Genomic DNA, 7845 nt, shown 5'->3' with positions numbered 1-7845 from the left:
TTTCCACCATACTTTGCCCTTTTCTGAAACATTTTGATTTATCAGAAGACACAGAAACGGTCATTCATTTATAAGGTTTATTTCTTTGACGTAAGAATACAACACCCGGCTGAAATTCCTAACAACTAAACTGGGGGAATGCAAACAGCTCTTATTTTAACCTGTCAAGAACAGTTGGACATTTCAATAAACTTGTTAACAGTGTGGCTTCACGGCGCTCTCCTGAATACAGAACAAGTGCGCACCACCTCTTTCATATCTTTAGCAAAACAGGCCTTTGCAATGAATTCAAACTCAATTTGTTGTATTGATTTGAATATAGACACATGCAGCACAGGCCCATGTAAGGTGGGGAGGTTTAAAAAACGAAGTAGCGGTGGAAAAAAACCCAACCTACTGCGTTATTTTGTTGACAACAGCACAGGGAGGAGGAACTGTGGAGCACACTTGTCCAGGGTTCACACTGAGTATTCCTTTACAGGACATAGCTGGGGGGATAGTCCTGGTCCCGAAAAGCAGCAGCCCAGCAGGTCTTGCAGGTCACCCTGAAGTCATCCATTTATAAAGACTGGGAGCACGTGTGATTTTTGATCGATTTAGTGAGTTAATTGGTTCAATTAAGTCATGAATGGCCATCTGGGGTCCTTGAGGGCTACAAGGTTTTGGAGTTTCCATTTTTAAATTAAATCTGAACTACTTCATTGAACAAATCCCCCCACTTTACTGATCAAAACAAAATTCTACCAATTTAGAAACTGATGATTTCAGGGTGACCCAAAAAATAATGACTGTTGGATTCTGGCTCTGCATGGCCAGGACTGGCCATCTCTGGTGTACAGTTTTAATATCATGACAATATTAAATATGTAAATATGTGTACTCAGTATGTACTCAGAATACATTCTGTGTTGTTCAGGCTATCCTGTTTATCTATAAAGAAACATTATCACTTCAAAATGCTGAAAACCTGGTGAATTAATTCTAGAAGCCCAAAGTGTTTTGGCCATAACTTAATAGCAGCAAAATAACCAATAGGCCAAAGTAAGGTATTAAGACACAGGCACCATCACACACAAAAACAGAGAAGAGCTCTTTTCTGCATGCACAGCACACATAATGCCTGAACTGCATTAGACAGTGGCTTGTTGATCTAACACCAGGTAAATGCCTTGTTTGCAGACAGTAGCAAGATGCATTAATTGCACATAACAAAGTATTTATATCTTAGCGCTGGGATAGTTCCCTGCTAAATGCTGTTTACTCTGAAACAAGGAGGCGCACTGTGAGAACATGTAGACACCAGCCCATATCATACCTTAAGAGCACAGTCCCTCCATTCAGTTCCTTCACCTAGTTGATGGACACTTTTCCAGCTCCCCGTTATCTGCACAATCTGCTTCTCTTCATAATGTGTGCTATCAGATTCCAGAGACGAATGCTGGAAAACAGCTAAAAACTAGCAGATATCTGAACAGCGGTGTTTCTTTTAAAAATTATGCTTGAGGAGGGGCTGCCTAGTGCTTCAACCAGAGAAGGCATTCACTCCAAGCACAGGTTGAGCTCTGTGATGGAGATGTCACAGGTTCAAGCCTAGCTAACTGCCAAGATTCCCCCAGGGAAACAGTGGGCCTTGTGACTTCCTGGGAGGCTCACAGTGATGTCAGTGATGTCCTCCAATCTGAACTGAACCTCCAGCAGTGCTTGCAGTGTCAGATTATGAAGTCGGGCGTGTCTGCTTTACCTCAGTCTCCAGGTTGCATACTGGCCCCACCACTGTGAGCCGAAACGCCGAGACAAGATGGACGTTCCATTTTCTGTGGGCACAAAATAAAACAAAATAAATCAGCAGTTCAACTGAAAACAGCTCATGAAGGAGCTAGACTGCAGGCGCTGAAATAAAAGGCATTTGACAGGATAAGAGTACAGACAGATTAAATGGAACAGGAAACATCCCTAAATATAATCACGCTTCACATATACTGTACAGCTTTTAACAGAAGTGAAAGTGACGTGAGAATCATTATTTAGACTGGGTAGCAAACAATAAAAAAAAGGAATTGTTTTCCACTGCTCTCTGAGTCGGCCAGCTTGTCTTACACAGTATATATCTATCTAAAAGCAGAGCACAAACAGTCACAAGGCCGGTCGCGGTGCCTCATCAAACTCAGCAAAGCAAAAGTCATTTGGCCTGCGGTTGCCATCTCCTCTGTGCACCCAGGCTCACTTTCCCTCACAGCAGGACCCCTGAAAGAGAGCTGTCTCACCCTGTGTTAACCAAGTGCTCTCTGTCTGAGCAGACCCCCCTGGGCTCGGGGGCTGCACGGCAGCTGTCCGCAGAGGTGGCCGGGCACAGCAGGAGGGGTCACTCCCAGCTGGCTTTCTAGGTCGCAGCTGCTCCTCAGGGGATCCCAAAGACAGAGGCATGTCATTGCGGAATGCCAGCAGGGCCCCATGCATGGTCATCTTAAACACTCCCTTTATAATAATGACAGCAGCGACCTGTTAAAAAAATGCAAAATATGTATTAGCATTATTGTACCTCAATTGTATATGAATAAAAAGAATCAAATATGCAACTTTTGTATGTACTGCCTGTAGCCATCTACCGTACAGAAATAGGAAGTCTTTTAAAATTAAGCATTTACTAGGAATTAGGCAATTGTGAATATTATGCAGCTCTGGCTGTATCACAGTGCTACGAAAGCAGAACTACGTAACAAGACTTCTAATTCTGCCTCATGCATATAAGGTCAAAGTTAGCAGCGGTTTGCCTTTTATATGGCTCTTCCTCACAGTGCTACGAAAGCAGAACTATGAGACAATTCTGCCTCATGCATATAAGGTCAAAGTTAGCAGCAGTTTGCCTTTCATATGGCTCTTCAGCATGGTATATTGTACTTAACCACTGACACAGATGCATATATGGAGGAATGATTTTTCAGGCCCATACCGTCTTTAATGGCAAAGCTCTGAACCATGGGAATGGACATCAATCAGCGCTTGCCATTTTGCAACTCTGACTCTGAGTGCCTAACCAATCTGTCTGTCAGCCGAGTAGACTACATGGCTATGGGCAGTTCCACACATGAAAAGATGGAAGGTGGCACAGAGGTGCAGTGGTCAGCACCGCTGCCTCACAGTGCGAGGGTCCTGGATTCAATTGCGGACCTGCGGTGCTATCTGCGTGGAGTTTACAAGTTCTCCCTGTGTCCGTGTGGATTGCTTGCTCCAGTTTCCACCTACAGTCCAACTACTGTGGTAAGTTAGTAGCCCTGGTGTGGGTGTGTGTCCTGCAATGGACTAGGTGTCTCCTCCAGAGTGCCCTTTGCTTATTGGGATAGGCTCTGACTCCCCCACAGCTCTGAACTGGAATCAGCAGTAAGAAAAAAGGATGGATAGATGAATGGAAAAGGTGGAAAGTGAGCTCCTCAAGGAGAGCTTGTGGGACACGGTCTGTGTGCCTTCAGCAGTACAGCGTCCCAGGGTGCTCCGTGATGGGTGTCCACTGGAGAGGACAGCCGCTCTGTCCCTCACTCACAAGCGCCAGAGCACCAAACCTGAAATCTCCTGACCTTTAAATCCACATTAGCAGACTAAAAACGAGAACAATACAACAACACCATGTGTGCTAGGCAAACTAGAGTCCAGATCTCGACTGCGGACAGCCGTGTTCACCTCTAGTCCCAGGGATCTTCCTTCAGCATTAGAATCCAGGTGTTGCAGGCAAGATTATCTGCATTAACAATTGTACAATGAAACCAAATCATTTACTGTACCATCTTAAAGTTTTGTTAATGGTGCTGTAATTGTTCTTACTGGTAGCTAAATACATACAATCGCACCCTCAGAAGGTCAGTCAAGTATTTCAGAGACACATGAAAGATTACAGAAACGGGAAAATGGCTGCAGTCATATACTGAACAGACCTATATTTAGAACAGCCCATTCCTCCTGCAGCCTCCATCGAAGGCATATCAGGACTGCTTTAACCTACTTGATATGAGACGGCTAAATTTTGCTCGACCTTGTTACAGATGGCCCTAGGGCTTTTGCAGTCTACTTTTGCTGGAGTTAAGTTGTGTGTCTCAAGGAAATAAGGTGCATGGTGTAGATTCCCTCTCCAGACTTTCAGAGCTTTGCATAGATCTGTTTATATCCACACTTACAGAGTAAAAGCATTTTGCTCAAGCCATGATGAAGAGAACTGGGAAAGATAAACTAACAGCATTGCAGTGAGGGAGGGACAGTAATAGATTTTTAAAACAATCTACAATGCCATCAGACCAAAAGCAGCCAAGTTAGCTTATATACAGCATGACATTTTGAAGGGCATCAGAGAAGAGATAACTGTGATTGTGAATGGATGGGTAGATAACCTTTCACACTCCACCTCAACAAATGTGCTCACTGGATTCTGGTCAGCTTTGTATCCCTGTGGTGTGCTGCCATACCTTGGGCAATAGTGCTTTCTATTGAGACTCTCAGTGTCAGCCTGTGGTCTGACTGCAGGTTGGAATTCTAGGAATTCTCATTCCTGGGTCCTTATTTCAGGCAGATGGCCAAGGAATAGGAGGCTGTCTACCCAGAGACATGGGCAGTAAATCTGCTGACTGCAGAAGACCCTTCAGCTACCCAAAAGAGAGAGGGGGGGGTGAAATTGTCTATACGAAAGCTGAAAGAAGGAGGTGGAGAGACGGAGGAAAAGCTCTTCTCCTGAGCTTGCAGAAGGCCCCGGGGGTTGCCTGTATATTCCAGGGTGCCCACATATAGACACAATCACAGGTCAGCACGGAGAGAACATGCACAGTATGGAATCAAGTTGAGGACTCAAGAACTACCAGGCAGCAGTAATTAACAATATACCACTGTGCCACCATAATGTGAAGACAGACAGGTAGTTCTTTGTTTATGTTCCCTTAATTTGCTTGTTTCCAATTTAGTGCTCCTTATAATATATTTCCTCATTTAGAACAGAATAACTCTTACTTTAACATGCTTGGCCACAAAGTCTTAGAGAGTGTATTCTGCGTGTACCCAGTATCGGCCTGTATGCGAAGGAACACATTTTCCCTAACACACTCTTGCTGTTAGCGTTAAGTTGTGTTAAGGCGCTGTCAGAATCGTCATCCCTCCTCTTAAGGGCGCTCCGACCCTTTCGTATTTTAGTTCATTTCGTGCACCTGCCCCCTGTTTAGCCTGACACTATTTAAGCCTGGTGGTCTCACTAGTCCTGGCTCAGCACTGAGGGATGGATGCCCAGCATCCTGACCATCTGAGTCCAGGGCTCAGAGCGCCTGGCCTCGTCACCCTGGTTTTATTCCCTGTTCCTGTTCCGGATCCCATTCCGGATTTTAACCTTGTTTGTCTCGGATGGATCTCCCAGTTCCTGGACTGTGCCCCGGATTCCCCCTCGGACTGTCTGGACTCGTTTGCCCGTGCCACGCCCCCCGAGCGCCGGATCACTGTCGTCACGCTCTCCTGTCTGCCAACCCGTCCTAGCCTGCTGTACCTTCCCTGTTGTCCTTCTCCACTTACTTCCGGATTATACCGTCTGCACAGGGTCCTGAACTACGCCTCGCAGGGACGAGGGTTTAGAAAGCGTGCTATAGAAATGCTTGGTAAGGCGAATAACATTTTGATCAGAGCTCGTCCAATAATGTGGAAAAGCTGGCACTTATTTATGACGTTGAATAAATCAAATAAGCTTCCACCCCATTCACTACCCTCCCCTAACAACAGTCTTCACTTCATGTTTCACATGAAATTGATCGACATTAACGAACATTTCTTCCAAATGACTTTTAGTGCAACTCTATAAGCATCTTATATTGAAACATTTGCTTATTTTAGTTATTAAGGGGTTAAAATCTTTGGCTGAGGATGAACCCCAGAATGCTTCCTCCCTATATACATTCATATTTATGTGAAACTGCTGTGGAATTCATTTTTAATTTACCCATTTCTGAACTGTGCGGCATTTTTCAGGAACGCATTCATTCACATGAATCAAGAACTACCCCTACTGCATTTTAACAGAGATTAAATGGTTCAAGTTGTCATTTGGATTTTTTTTATATTGCATCTCATAAATACAAAATATATATCCCACCAGCATTCCCCAGCTTCTGAATCCAATCTAACTGGGTTTTACCACTGTAATGCATTATGCATTGGGAACCCAGGCTCCAACCACAGTGTGATTACTGTACATAAGTGCTCTGTCTTGTGCACACCTGAGTCGCATATCATTTCAGATTTCATTACTAATCTCAAACAGAAACCTGTAAGTGCAGAAACACTTTGGCATCCCATGTTAAAATCCAAAAGCTCTATTTAAATTGTCACAGGAGTAATTGGGTCAGAAGACTAAGAAAGTAGAGCACAGCTGACAATTTATAAAAAGCACTTCACTACGGAGTGCCCTATGGAGAATATGCTGCAGACCGCAGAAGGCGTGAAGGGCCGCTTGACATTGAGCGAACAGGAAATGTGGAGGACGAAGGACACTGAAAGCAGGTTCGGTTCAGCTCCAGTTGTCCCTCGGAGCAAGAAGACCCTCTGTCTTCTCAGACCCACTCGTCTCTCAACGGCCATGAGTCAAGCCCTGGGGTCCAGAAAGTCAGGGCTCCAAACCCGAGGTGGCCCCCTGACCTCTCCTCACTCTGCAGGGGTCCCTGCGATGTGCTGGGTTAAGCAAGCCTGGGACAGGGTGCAGTCCTTCTTCACACCGGGCCAGGGGGAGCTGTAGGACAGTTTCCACGCACTCGCCACCACATTCCACCACGCTCTCTTCACTGCAATTAACCTGCTATCCCACCACGTCTCCCCTTTGTTCTTCTTAAACCTTTCTACCTGCCCTCTCCATGCTCACCATTGAGTTCAACCCACCTGAGTTTAACCTTTTGCCGCCTGTTTGTCGCACTACTTTTTGGATAACGGACACTGCCTTCACCACCGACTACGGACCTGCCTCATAGACCGGATTCGGTGTTCGGACTCTGCTCTCTGGATAGCGGATCTCCGCCCTCCTTCCTGACCACGGCACTGCTTTCCGATTTGGACTTCGGTAATGGAACACGCACTCTCTCTCACTCCTGCCTCGCGCAGGGTCCGAATCAGCCCCACTGGTATTTGACACAGGTTCCATTCACCAACAATGGAGATGTCTCTTTAAGGGCTGTCATCTTGGTAGGGGAACCTCCCAGACCCCCAGCACCTCATAGCAGTCCTCTACGATTACAATGTCCACAGTTGTATGCTACTACACAGCAATTCCTAGGGTTTACGGAAAAGTGCTGGAGAGACAACTACTAGGATCAGAGGTTAGGGGCACCGGGATGATTTTGAATTTAACACATTCTAGAAGCCAACTTTCTTTTTTACTTACAATAGCAGTTACACAGACAGTCCTTTATCTAACATACTCACCGTGCGTACCAAAGTGTCTTAAACAGAGGCTCAGACTTTCCTGTTTCCCATTTATTTCTACAGCATGAATAGAAACAGCTCTACGTGATGCTATGCCAGAAACTATTTTATAACTGGTGTGACAAGGGTCACATCTTCCCCTTTCACTCCAATAACAACAAGGATGATATAAGGCTCATAGTTTCCCATCTGTTTATCCGTCAAACGTTAAGTGCCTGTAGATCGGAGATCTGAAATGTTCTGTTTAATGAGAAGCTAATTTATGGTAACAAATACACCTCCTGCATCTCTGAGAGCAATGACAGCACGTTTGCATGTCTGCGAAAACCAACAGCTGTTGTTTAGACACAGATTTCTCTGTATAAATAGTTTATAGTAGCATTTAAACTAAGTGCCTGGTGGGAATAAAGTTTAGAT

The sequence above is a fragment of the Lepisosteus platostomus genome, chromosome 11 (assembly GCF_059453375.1).
Source record: "Lepisosteus platostomus isolate fLepPlt1 chromosome 11, fLepPlt1.hap1, whole genome shotgun sequence".
Taxonomy (NCBI): Eukaryota; Metazoa; Chordata; class Actinopteri; order Semionotiformes; family Lepisosteidae; genus Lepisosteus; species Lepisosteus platostomus.
The sequence above is the reverse complement of the archived record's forward strand: the minus strand, read 5'-3'. Positions refer to the sequence as shown.